The sequence below is a fragment of the Pituophis catenifer genome, unplaced genomic scaffold, assembly GCF_029215685.1.
Source record: "Pituophis catenifer annectens isolate HBS135680 unplaced genomic scaffold, rPitCat1.0.hap2 SCAF_3, whole genome shotgun sequence".
NCBI classification, from domain to species: domain Eukaryota; kingdom Metazoa; phylum Chordata; class Lepidosauria; order Squamata; family Colubridae; genus Pituophis; species Pituophis catenifer.
In genome coordinates, this window is record NW_027256883.1 from 33,897,413 (window position 1) to 33,909,067 (window position 11,655).

The window sequence follows — 11,655 nt, forward strand, 5'->3', positions numbered from 1 at the left end:
GTATACTTAGGTTTGCAAAGATTTGTGTCTTATGGATCAATACAGATATTCTGTATTGACATCCTGGCAGAGGAAATGCAATAATAAGGATAAGGTAGCCTTATATCTCTCTTTTCCATCAGGAACTCAAAATGCTGTATGATTCTAACACCTTCAGTGTCTTCCATAACAACTGTCTGAGACAGGTTGGGATAACTTACTAAAGAATGACTGGAAGAGACTTGGTTCTGCATCTTAGTCCAACATTGGTTCTGAAATCATCCCTTGGTTCTGAGTCAGCAGCTCATGATATTGGTGACATCCGAAAGGCAATAATTCAGTACACTCTATGTGGCCCCAAATAAAGACTCCAAATAGAAAAATTTATAGCTGGAATGGAATGGTAGAGTGTCTGCTTTAACAATGCAGTTCAGCAAAGAAGGAACAGTAAGCAATTCTTCTTCCCTTGAAATCAAGTTTGAGATGTCACAAATGAGATGGTTCTCTGCAGCATGGTATCTTCAAGTACATCTGATGCATGACAGCACAGTATGCATGAATGTTTCTTTGTTAGCACCTGAAGATTCTTTCAAGATGTCCATACTTAACATCTGGCCAGGTCTGTAATGGGTGGTCCTCAGCAAGGCCTAAGCCATTTGAAGCTTTAAAGATTGTGAACAACATTTTAACCTGAGCCTGGAAATCTTCCAAGTTTCTGGAAGATACCATGGACCATTAAATGAGCCTTGGTGGCACAGCAGACTAAAGTGCTGTTAAGTAGCACCAGCTGCCTGCAATTACTGCAAGTTCGAATCTCACCAGGCTCAAGGTTGACTCAGCCTTCCATCCTTTCGAGGTAGGTAAAATGAGGACCCAGATTGTGGGGGCAATAATCTGACTTTGTATAAAAAAAAGAACACCGCATAGGGGGCCCCGAAAGCCCTACTAAGCAGGTATATACAAAAGTATGAAGGCTATTGCTTAATGCATTGTAAGCTGCCCTGAGTCTCCGGAGAAGGGCAGCATATAAATCGAACCAATAAATAAATACATACATACATACATACGTACGCACGCACGCAAATAAATAAATAAATAAATAAATAAATAAATAAATAAATAAATAAATAAATAAATAAATAAATACTGTTTGTACTTTTCTACCACAGTATGCTCAAAACGTGGTCCATGCATCTCCCTAATAGGAAGTGACGTGCATAAACAGGGGAATACCGGTTACATAGAAAGATAGAAAGAAAAATGTTAAGTGCTTATATTATCTAATCCTGCTTCTCTCTTATTTGAAGGATCTAAAGCCATTCTGGCAAAAATCTAAATCCAGATAGCAGTACTCTGTATGTAAAATTCCAGTTAAGTTAGAAAGCATTATTGCAATATAATTAATTTATTATAAAAACGAAAAAAAGATAATTGACAACTTGAGTTTGTAACTTGAAAAGAACACCTTTCAGCATCTTGGTGGAGATACTGAGCAGGTGAGTTGCAGAAACAGCTCCCTACATGCTATTATTATTTTTTTTACGTACCTTCAATTATTATCAAAATAATTAAAAAGAAAGAACACTGAGATTCAATGAAGGATGATCTCAATGTGCTTTACTCCTGAGCAGGCTTCTCAGGAAAACATTGACCCCGTTTGTTAAATCAATAAAATGAAATGGACATTGCAGCCACAAGGAAGAATGTAATAGTCTTGCTTAAATTTCAAAAGAAATACACACTCACTATATCTGAATATGAAAAATGCTTTATGATCAAAAGGATATTGGTGGGCGTGGGGAGGGCTACTCAAGAGGAAATAGCCATCAATGGTCCCTGTCATACAGACCCAAACCTATGAAGTTTGTTTGACTTGAGGCTGGTTATCTCACAAATCTACGCAAAGCTCTGGTGAATAATTTATATCCAGCTCGAGGTGACAAGTTAAACACGCCCATTTTGTCGGGGGAATGGGGAAAATGCTATGATGGAGCCAGGCTTCAGGGGAGTGGGCCAGACTGATGGGAATCTGAGCATGTCGAAGAGCAGGGAATGCGGCTGTAAAGAAAATGGAATGTAATGAGATCCTCTTTCATGCATAATTCATGAGTGATAACATGACTGCATAAAAAGGCCAAGATTTTAACAAGGCAGAGCTGCAATCATACGCATTATCTTCCCAGAGTAACTTTCCTTATTATTGGTGGGGAGGGGGGGGGAGAAGAGGATTCTCAATACACAGGCGAAAATAATAAAAACCGACTTTCTTTCTCAAATGCAGGCCATTTTTTTTCTTATTTTGACACAAAAAGGCTATAAAGAAAACCATTTTGATTTGCATCTGTCAAATGATGTTTAGCAGATGTTTGCTTTAAAACATTTGTTTCCATCTTCTATCTTTAAAGAAAAAGAAGAAATAAAGAAGGAAAGAGAGAGAGAGAAAGAAAGAAAGAAATTCTTTGTGAGGAAATATTTATGACTGATAAGAATATTTTGGAGAGAGTGATGGTGGATTTAGGATACAATGTGGATGGATTTGCTCTTTATTCTTTCTGTTCCACAGAATGAAAAGTTTTTATGGAAATGACTGCCTTGTAAAGCAGCATAACAAAAGATAAAATGGCATCTATTATTGCTATAAAATTTGATTTGGTTGCATAGTAAAGCTAAAGAAATGCTGGAATGCTGGAATTCTTGTTCAAATTCTGCTTTAGTGGTTACTTCCATATAAGCATTATTATTGTTGTTTAAAATGGAATATTGATTAAAGTTTGAACAGATTTCAATAGCTAATGATAGTTAGAGCCGGATGGAATATGAGTGACATGTTTTTCATTAGTAGGATATAAAGTATATAGGAAAGACAGGGTACATGATGTTTCAAAGCATGCATTAGTTCATGGATTTTTTTTTTGTTTAGTTCATATTGCATAATTTTAATATTTGTGAAGAAAGTACAACAGCTGGATTGCATCCAGTTTCATTTTTATAGCTCTCTCAGAATAAAAAAAAAACATTATGGGTTCAACATGATTGATCTTTCAAACTGTTCACTTTTTTTTTGTATGAGTAAGGCTGTTAAAACTGCAGAGAAACACGACAATAATGATAGCAGAATCAGTATTGTGCTAAGCAATCTCATCTATTTTAAATCAAATTATGCTATTATGAAGGCCTATTTTGCAGGGACTCAAAATTACTTTATGTTTTGACAGTTTAGGGAAAAAAATAAAAATAAATAGGAATTCTTTTTGAAGCCAGACAATAAATTCATATCTGATTATGGAATTTTCATCATTTCACAGCTCTTGCAGCAATGCAGCGAGAAGGAAGAACATGTGACATGTTCCCTCCCACTCTGCTTCTGCTCAGCAATGGACTTTGTTTTAGCCCCTCTTGTCTTATCTTTTCATAAAAGTTAGGTCCTGTCTGCAGTTTTGAAATGCTTGTTTTAAGATTAATTCAAGGGAGGGCTGGTGCTTCTTTCAGCTCCTTGTGTATTGCCAATTCTATTAAAAGAAGTGATTTACCCATCCAGAAGCAACTTGCCTTACTTGCTTAGCTGCTGAATATGAGATGCCAGGGTGTAAATGAGGGATACACAATGAATACTGTAGCTAATTCGGTGCCTGCACACATGCAAACATATTGCTTGCATCTGTCTCTCTGGAGATGTGATAGATTTCTTGGCTTTCACAAATCTGCATGAGAAACCTGATTGTAGCATATTTGTTTACATAAATTGTTTACATAAATTGGCAAGGATAAATGATTTCCAGATATTCTCCTCATGCCTGTCTTTACCTTCCAGGTGATAGTCGCTTACCACCTTCTATCTCCTCATCAACGCACACTAGTAGAGATTCTATTTTATATTATTCAGTGTCACTCTGACAGCCATTTCCAGACATGGCGAAGATTTGTTTGCTTATAAGACTGTGCTCTGAGAGAAAGTCTCCTGACAGCCATGCCAGCCGCATCACTTACTGAGTGCTTTAACGTACATAAAAATGCAAAGTGCCTGCAATGGGATTGAATAATAACATTATTAAAGTACTCTACTGGGGGTCATGTGCTGCTCGCTAGCCACAGTTAGAAAGTGGTTGATCCAAGGTCTCAGACAGGATTTTGAAAATAATAATATAACACCACCGTCATCACCTCATCATTATTATTCTGTACCCACGTTCTTTTGACGATTGGCTTCTATAAGTTGTTAGACGCGTCTGTCTTAAATAGAAAAGCAAGGAAACATTATTTCTGTTTATTGTTCAAACATAAGCAAAGATTGGGTTTCCACATAAAAATAGATAATTGGAATTTTAGGGAATTTGGGAGGGGAGGGTTTTTTTTTTTTTTTTTAAATATTGAGATAAATTCTATACTTACCTGTAGGCATTTCAGGACAGAAATCTGATTTTTTTATCTTTCTAGTTTTCTAGGACTCAATCCCTGACACTTGTCTAAAAGGTCTAATGAGCACAGTGACTGCCACTGCACATATTTACCACAAAAATTACAGGTCACAAATGATAAGCGGTATGTAGAATACCCATTGTACACTGAGAAAGGTGATATGGTTCTGGAAGCAAACCACATGAAAATTTGGAATGTCTTCTTATCTTGCATTAATGTTCCTGATCTTACTCATCTAGATGGAAATATTGCTACATTTCAATAATATGTTTCTAGAGCAAAAAATCATGCATGTTCCTCTAAAGTTTCCTAAAACTATTTCCACAACAGTTGAGTAAGTTGACCTATCTCATATGCACATTCCTATGCTTGGGAAAACTCGTTTCAATGTACAGTTTGTTCCTTTCATGACTGTATCATTGTATATAGCCTTATTGTGAGAGAATGAAGATCTGTGATTGACCACCTAGTCCAGGTTAGAAAACTTCACAAATGTAACTCCTGGCCACCAAAGGGTTGCCAAACTCTGTTCAAAGTGTTTGAGTCATTGTCCAGGCGTAGAATATTTGCTTTGAATGTACCAAATGAAAGGAACACAAACAATTTTGTTTAAAAATTTCTGCCTGCGATTACTTTGCTACTATGATAAGCAATCCTGGTTCAGGTTATTCTGTATAAACTGGCTTTATATACTGTACCTATGAAAAGGAAAAATTATGTTATGTTATATGTGAAGTTTGTTTATTTGGCATTATAAAAACAATGAAATAATTTATATAGCTTTCAGTGGCAACATTCCCAGAAAGAAATGGAATGAAGTAAAATATACAAAGGAGAAAAAATCTTCTGAAATGTGCTACTATGCTGATATTATCACATAAAATGCGATGCTTTATGAGGACAGTAGAAGTTGTCTGAGTAATGTCCTTCTAAAATGAAGCTGTACTCCAGTAGTTCAGCAAGAAAGATGGAAAGGGAAATTAAATCCCACAAGCAAAACCTTTAACTGTCTTTTTTTGTGTATAAATTGTGTAACTTAGGGAGGAAGAAGAAACTAGAATTGTATATTGAAATGTTATTTATAAACAGCCAGTATGCCCAGAAATCTGTAATCCAGTAATTAAATATTATAAATCAGTTAACTGTTATGATTTCCCAAGTAAGTAAGAAAGGTGTAATTTTTGTTGTTGCTGTTGCATTCATGCTACTAAAAAGCTACTTTTAAGATTTTTTTTTTTATTACACAGAGCCTTTCTCAACATTTTATATCACCTCAATGATCTGATGTGCATAGTGTAGTAACAATGGCCAGGAGAGGTTCTTTTTCTTTGAATATAGGGTAATTAGGAACATGGACAGTTTTAGGTTAAGGTTAAACAGGCACTGACCTAGATGCCAACAGATTAGGGGCACCAGCAGATTTCAAAAATGCAAATCTTTGCATGGGGAGAAGGTGGCACCACCAGTTACCACGGCCTAAGGGCAGCATAAGATACCCTTGATCTGGCACTGGCTGACTGACTTCATGCCTCAGGTGGGAGTAGAACTCATTATCTCCAACTTTTTAGCCAATACATTAGCCTCTATAACAAACTGGCTCTCTGGTTATGTAAACCTGCATCAACTGCTCAGCTTGAAAACATCTACCTCAATTCATGGAAGAGAGCATAAAAAAGGCATGAGTTTAAACTGATGTAGGTATAGGAATCATTAGTGTCCTATATCTCAAAATGGGTAATCAATGCTTTGTATAGCTACTTTCCTGTTTCAATAACAATTATATTCTAGCCAAGCAATCTCTACTAGCCTTTTGCTGAGGAGTCAAACTAATTTATAAAGTGTGAAAAATTCTATAATTTACTGCCAGGTCCTGATCAAGAAGCCTGAAATTAAGTGCAGCAAAATATCAAAGTCACTAGTGAAGGTGTTCTTAAAAGGAGATTAATCAATAACTACTAGTAGTAATGGTTATTTATAATTGGTGATAATAAATAAAGCTAATGCTATTTATCCATTACAGTAATTATTTTGTTTCCTAAGAGCCAACATATCTTGTCATACAAGTCACTGGAAGTTCTCGAAGGTTACCCAGCAGCATCTTCTCTAAAAGAGGCCTTCTTATGTTACTTTAAACCCAGAACAACCTGTCTACCACAAAACAAATAATTCTTTGAGTGAATCATTTTGCCAAGCATCAGAGGCTTATGATATTGGTGAAAAGGGATAGGGACTGCCTTTTCTTAAACCAAAAATGCCTCTGAGAGTAAGCCCATATCATGAAATAGTAACTCATTGGGCCATTTTGATGGCAATGAATGACATTGCCACTACCTTTTATTGATTTTTGTTTATATGCTACTATCATTTTCTGCCTATCTATTCAACGTCACCAGAACAGATTTGGTTTCAACTTTTTAGTTAGCTATTGTTAAAATGGTTATAGTACAGAAACATATCCTAATTCCCATCCTACACCAGGCAAGGCAGCCAAGAAGGCTTACATTCCTGCCATCTTCACATTGATGCAGAATTGACCAGCATTGATTGTTTTTAATTGTATCTCATCTCCATCAAAATGTTGGTGGGAACATACTGGAGATAAAGCAATTTATGTCTCGTTGTGAAAAAATTGTGCTTTTGTGAACAAAGTTGATCAGATCTGTCTTGATTTGGACTCTAAAGTTGAATCAGGCCATTGTGATATAATCTCAGCCATTGCTTGTCTTTGAGTCAATTTTCAACAAAGCACTGGAAAACATTGATGCTGCCCTCAAAGTAAATGGTGTTCAGATCAACCATTCAAGATAAGCTGATGATACAGTTCTGCTTGACAATAAGCATGAAGACCTTCAGCTCCTCATCAACAGTCTCAGAAATATCTGAAAATATGGCTTGATCCTTAACACCTCAAAAACCAAGATCATGGTCATCAGCAAACAACCCATTAATTTACCACTGATAAATTCGGAAGGAATACCATTAGAAAAAGTTGAAAGGATCACTTACCTCAGTTTTAATTTACATGAAAGCTGGGACATGATCAGTGAAGTAAAGACAAGGATAGAGAAAGCTCAAACAGCATTCTTCAAAATGAAAAAGATCTTCTGCAGTCACGACATAAGACTGAAGACTGAAAATCAGGCTTTTCAGATGGTACAACTTTTCTATCCTGCTCTATGGAGTACAGAGTTGGTCTCTGACAGAAAACCACTTGAAGAAACTAGAAGCATTTGAAATGTGGATTTACAGACGACTGTTACATATAAGCTGGATTAACAAAAACACAAATGAGGAGGTGATAAGCCAGCTGGGAAAGCAAAGGAAAATAACCAAAGCCATTAAAAAGTGAAAGTTAGAATATTTTGGACATGTGATGCGACACCCAGAAAAATACGGCATCCTTCACTTAATCCTCCAAGGAAAGATTGAAGGCAAATGAGGTCCAGACAGAAAAAGAACATCATGGCTTCAATGATGTCCCCATAGCCCTTCTCACACCCCAGGCTGTTCAGACTCTCAGGGCCTGAGCCTTCGGCTGCTGTTGTGCAATCCCAGGTCCGTGGTAAATAAAGCCCCCCTCATTTGCGATGTTATTCAGGGGGGGGCAGCGGACCTGGCAGGTATCACGGAGACCTGGTTGGGCCAGGAGGGGGGAGTTCCCCTCGTAGATATGTGCCCATCAGGCTTCCGAGCATTCCATCAGCTGAGAGCTCAGGGCAGGGGCGGGGGGGGGTGGCAGTTATTATAAAGGAAGGTCTTGATCCGAGGGAGACCACTGTTCCACAGATAGCCAGATGTGAGTCACTTTTTGTGAAGTGGGGCCATGGAGTACAGATGGGCTTGATCACGTACCTGGCTCTCTGCCACATGACAACGGTCTTGCCCGAGCTGCTCAACGTCATAGCCAAGGTGGCGGTTGATACCCCCAGACTTTTAGTCATGGGGGATTTCAACCTGCCATCTATCAGTGAAACGTCTGAGGTGGCTCGAGAGTTCATGGCTTCCATGACGGCAATGGACCTTAGTTAATTCATGACTCTACTCACATGGGTGGACACACTCTGGACTTAGTTTTTGTCTCTGGTCAGTGGTCGAGTGGCCTTGATACAGGGGATATAGTCATCGAACCCTTGTCATGGTCTGACCACTCGCTCCTTTGACTGGACTTTCTAACCACTGCATCCTGCTGCAGGGAGGCGGGACCAACCAGGTGGTTCCACCCCAGGCGCCTGATGGATCCTGATAGGTTCCAGATGGAGCTTGGGCCATTTCCTGAGACTCTGGCTCATGACTCGGCTGAAGACCTGGTGGCCACCGGGGCTTTGGACCGCGTCGTGCCTTTGCGGCCTATGACCTGGCACCGAACTCACCTAGCTCCTTGGTTCTCCAAGGAGCTGAGGGAGATGAATCACCAGAAAAGACGCCTGGAAAGTAGTTGGAGGATCAGCCGCTCTGAATCCAACCGAACATTGGTGAGGTCTCATATTAAGACCTACCTAGTGGCGATAAAAGCGGCGAAATCCAGCTATTTTGCTGCTCTTATCACGTTCATCAGATAATCGCCCAGCCGCCCTGTTTAGGGTGACCCGCTCCCTCCTCCATCTGGAAGCGTGGGATCCCTTGCAGGGTTGAGCTGAGGATTTTGTGCAGTATCTGTATGACAAGATCGCTCAGATTCAGGAAGATCTGGCCTCTGACTGGGGAAGTCCGGACGGGATGACTGAGGCAGGTCTTGAGAGTGTTATCTGGGAGGAGTTTGATCCTGTGGCTCCCGAGGACGTGGACAGGATCCTGGGACAGCTGAACACGACCACATGTTTATTGGACCCATGTCTCTCCTGGTTGATACTGGCTTCCTGGGAGGTTACACAATTGTAACGCTTCTCTGAGTGAGGGGGTCCTGCTGGCCGCTTTGAAAGAAGCGGTGGTGAGGCCCCTCCTCAAGAAGCGGTGGTGAGGCCCCTCCTCAAGAAGCCCTCTCTGGATCCGGCTGTTTTGGCTAACTATCATCCAGTCTCCAACCTTCGCTTCGTTGCGAAGATTGTTGAGAGTGTGGTGGCACGGCAGCTTCCCCAGGACCTGGATGTAGCTGTCTATCTAGACCTGCTCCAGTCCGGCTTCCGGCCTGGGCACAGCATGGAAACAGCATTGGTCGCATTGGTGGATGATCTCCGGAGGGCTCGGGATAGGGGTTGTTCCTCTATCCTGGTCCTGTTAGATCTCTCAGCAGCTTTTGATATCATCGACCATGGTATCATGTTGCACCGGTTAAAGGGGCTGGGGGTGGGGGGCACCGTTCTGCGGTGGTTCTCCTCCTACCTCTCTGACTGGTCACAATCTGTGTTGACAGGGGGGCAGTGGTTGACCCCGAGGCGCCTTGCTTGTGGGGTGCCACAAGGGTTGGTCCTCTCGCCCCCTCTGTTCAACATTTATGTAAAGCCGCTGGGTGAGATCATCCGTGGCTTTGGGGTGGAGTTCCATCAGTACACTGATGACACTCAGCTGTACATCTCCACCCCAGGCCACCCCAACGATGCCCTTGAAGTGATGTCCCAGTGCCTGGAGGCCGTGCGGGCTGGATGGGGAGAAACAGGCTCCGACTCAACCCTTCCAAGACCGAGTGGCTGTGGCTTCCGGCGTCCTGATATAGCCAGCTGGTGCCATCGCTGGCTATTGGGGGCGAATCACTGGCCCCCATGGAGAGGGCTCGCAACTTAGGCATCCTCCTGGATGCACGGCTGTCTTTAGAAGAGCACATGACGGCCGTGGCCAGGGGGGCTTTTTATCAGGTTCGCCTGATACGCCAGTTGCGCCCCTTTCTGGATCGGGACTCCCTACGCACGGTCACTCAAGCACTCATCACTTCCCGCCTGGACTACTGCAATGCTCTCTACATGGGGCTCCCCTTGGGGTTCACCCGGAGGCTGCAGTTAGTCCAGAATGCGGCCGCACGGGGGATTATGGGAGCGACGGGGCACTCACATATGACACCTCTCCTGCGTGAGCTGCACTGGCTTCCTGTGGTCTTCCGGGTGCGCTTCAAGGTGTTGGTGACCACCTTTAAAGCGCTCCATGGTTTAGGGCCGGAATATCTGCGAGACCGCCTTCTGCCGCCAATAGCCTCCCACCAACCGGTTCGCTCGCACAGAGAGGGCCTTCTCAGGATGCCATCGGCCAGACAGTGCTGGCTGGCGACCCCCAGGGGGAGAGCCTTCTCTGAGGCAGCACCCGCCCTCTGGAATGACCTAACTCCTGAGATACGCATGATATCAGACCTCCGGACTTTTCATCGGGCCCTGAAAACACACCTATTCCATCTAGCTGGGCTGGCTTGATCCCATCCTCTCAGTTTTAATTGAATTCTGTTTTAATTGGGTTGTTTTAAATCTTGGGCCGAAATTATTTAATTGTTTTTTAAACTGTTTTTAAATTTTATATGCAATGTTTTATCTCGGCTGTACACCACCCTGAGTCCCGCAGGAGAAGAGTGGTATAGAAATAAAATAAAATAAATAAATAAATAAATAAATAAAATCTTAGGGACTGGTTTGGACAAAATTCAGCAGCACTTTTTCATACGGCTGTTGACAAAAATAGGTTTGCCAACATGATCGCTAATGTCTGATGACGGATATGGCACAAGAAGAAGATTGCTTGTCTTGCTTCAGATTATTATTTTGGATTTGTTTTTTTCAGAAGAAATGAACAAGAAATATAGAGAGAGGAAGGCAACAACCTGATTACCTCCCTCTTGTCCCTCTTACTTGATTTATCTGGCCAAAATAGGGTGGTATGAAACACATTTGCATAATTATGCCCAATATACAATTGTGTTCCTTCCTAAACTGATTGGATTTAGTGTGGATTATCCATGCCTTCATTACATCCCAACTGGACAAAACAGCATAGTCTACATAGGGCTATCCTTGAAAATGTCTGGAAGGAGGACTAGGACAACTAGGCTACTATCAGAACAAGAAGTGTACATGTTTTCTGTGCTGTACTTGTTGCCAGTTGTTTCCTAGGCACAGTCTAAGGTGTTGAACTTTAAAACGATTACCTGTGAGAATATCTTGCTGTTTTCAATTCTCCATTCAACAATTTAACATAACTGCATTGCTCTCTTTACGAATACACCAAGAAACTGGAATCCACAATTGACTTGCCTCAAGAAGTTGTGAGTGCTCCAACACTGAAGGTTTTTAAGAAGAGATTGAACCATTTGTCTGAAATGGTATAGGGTTTACTGCTTAAACAATG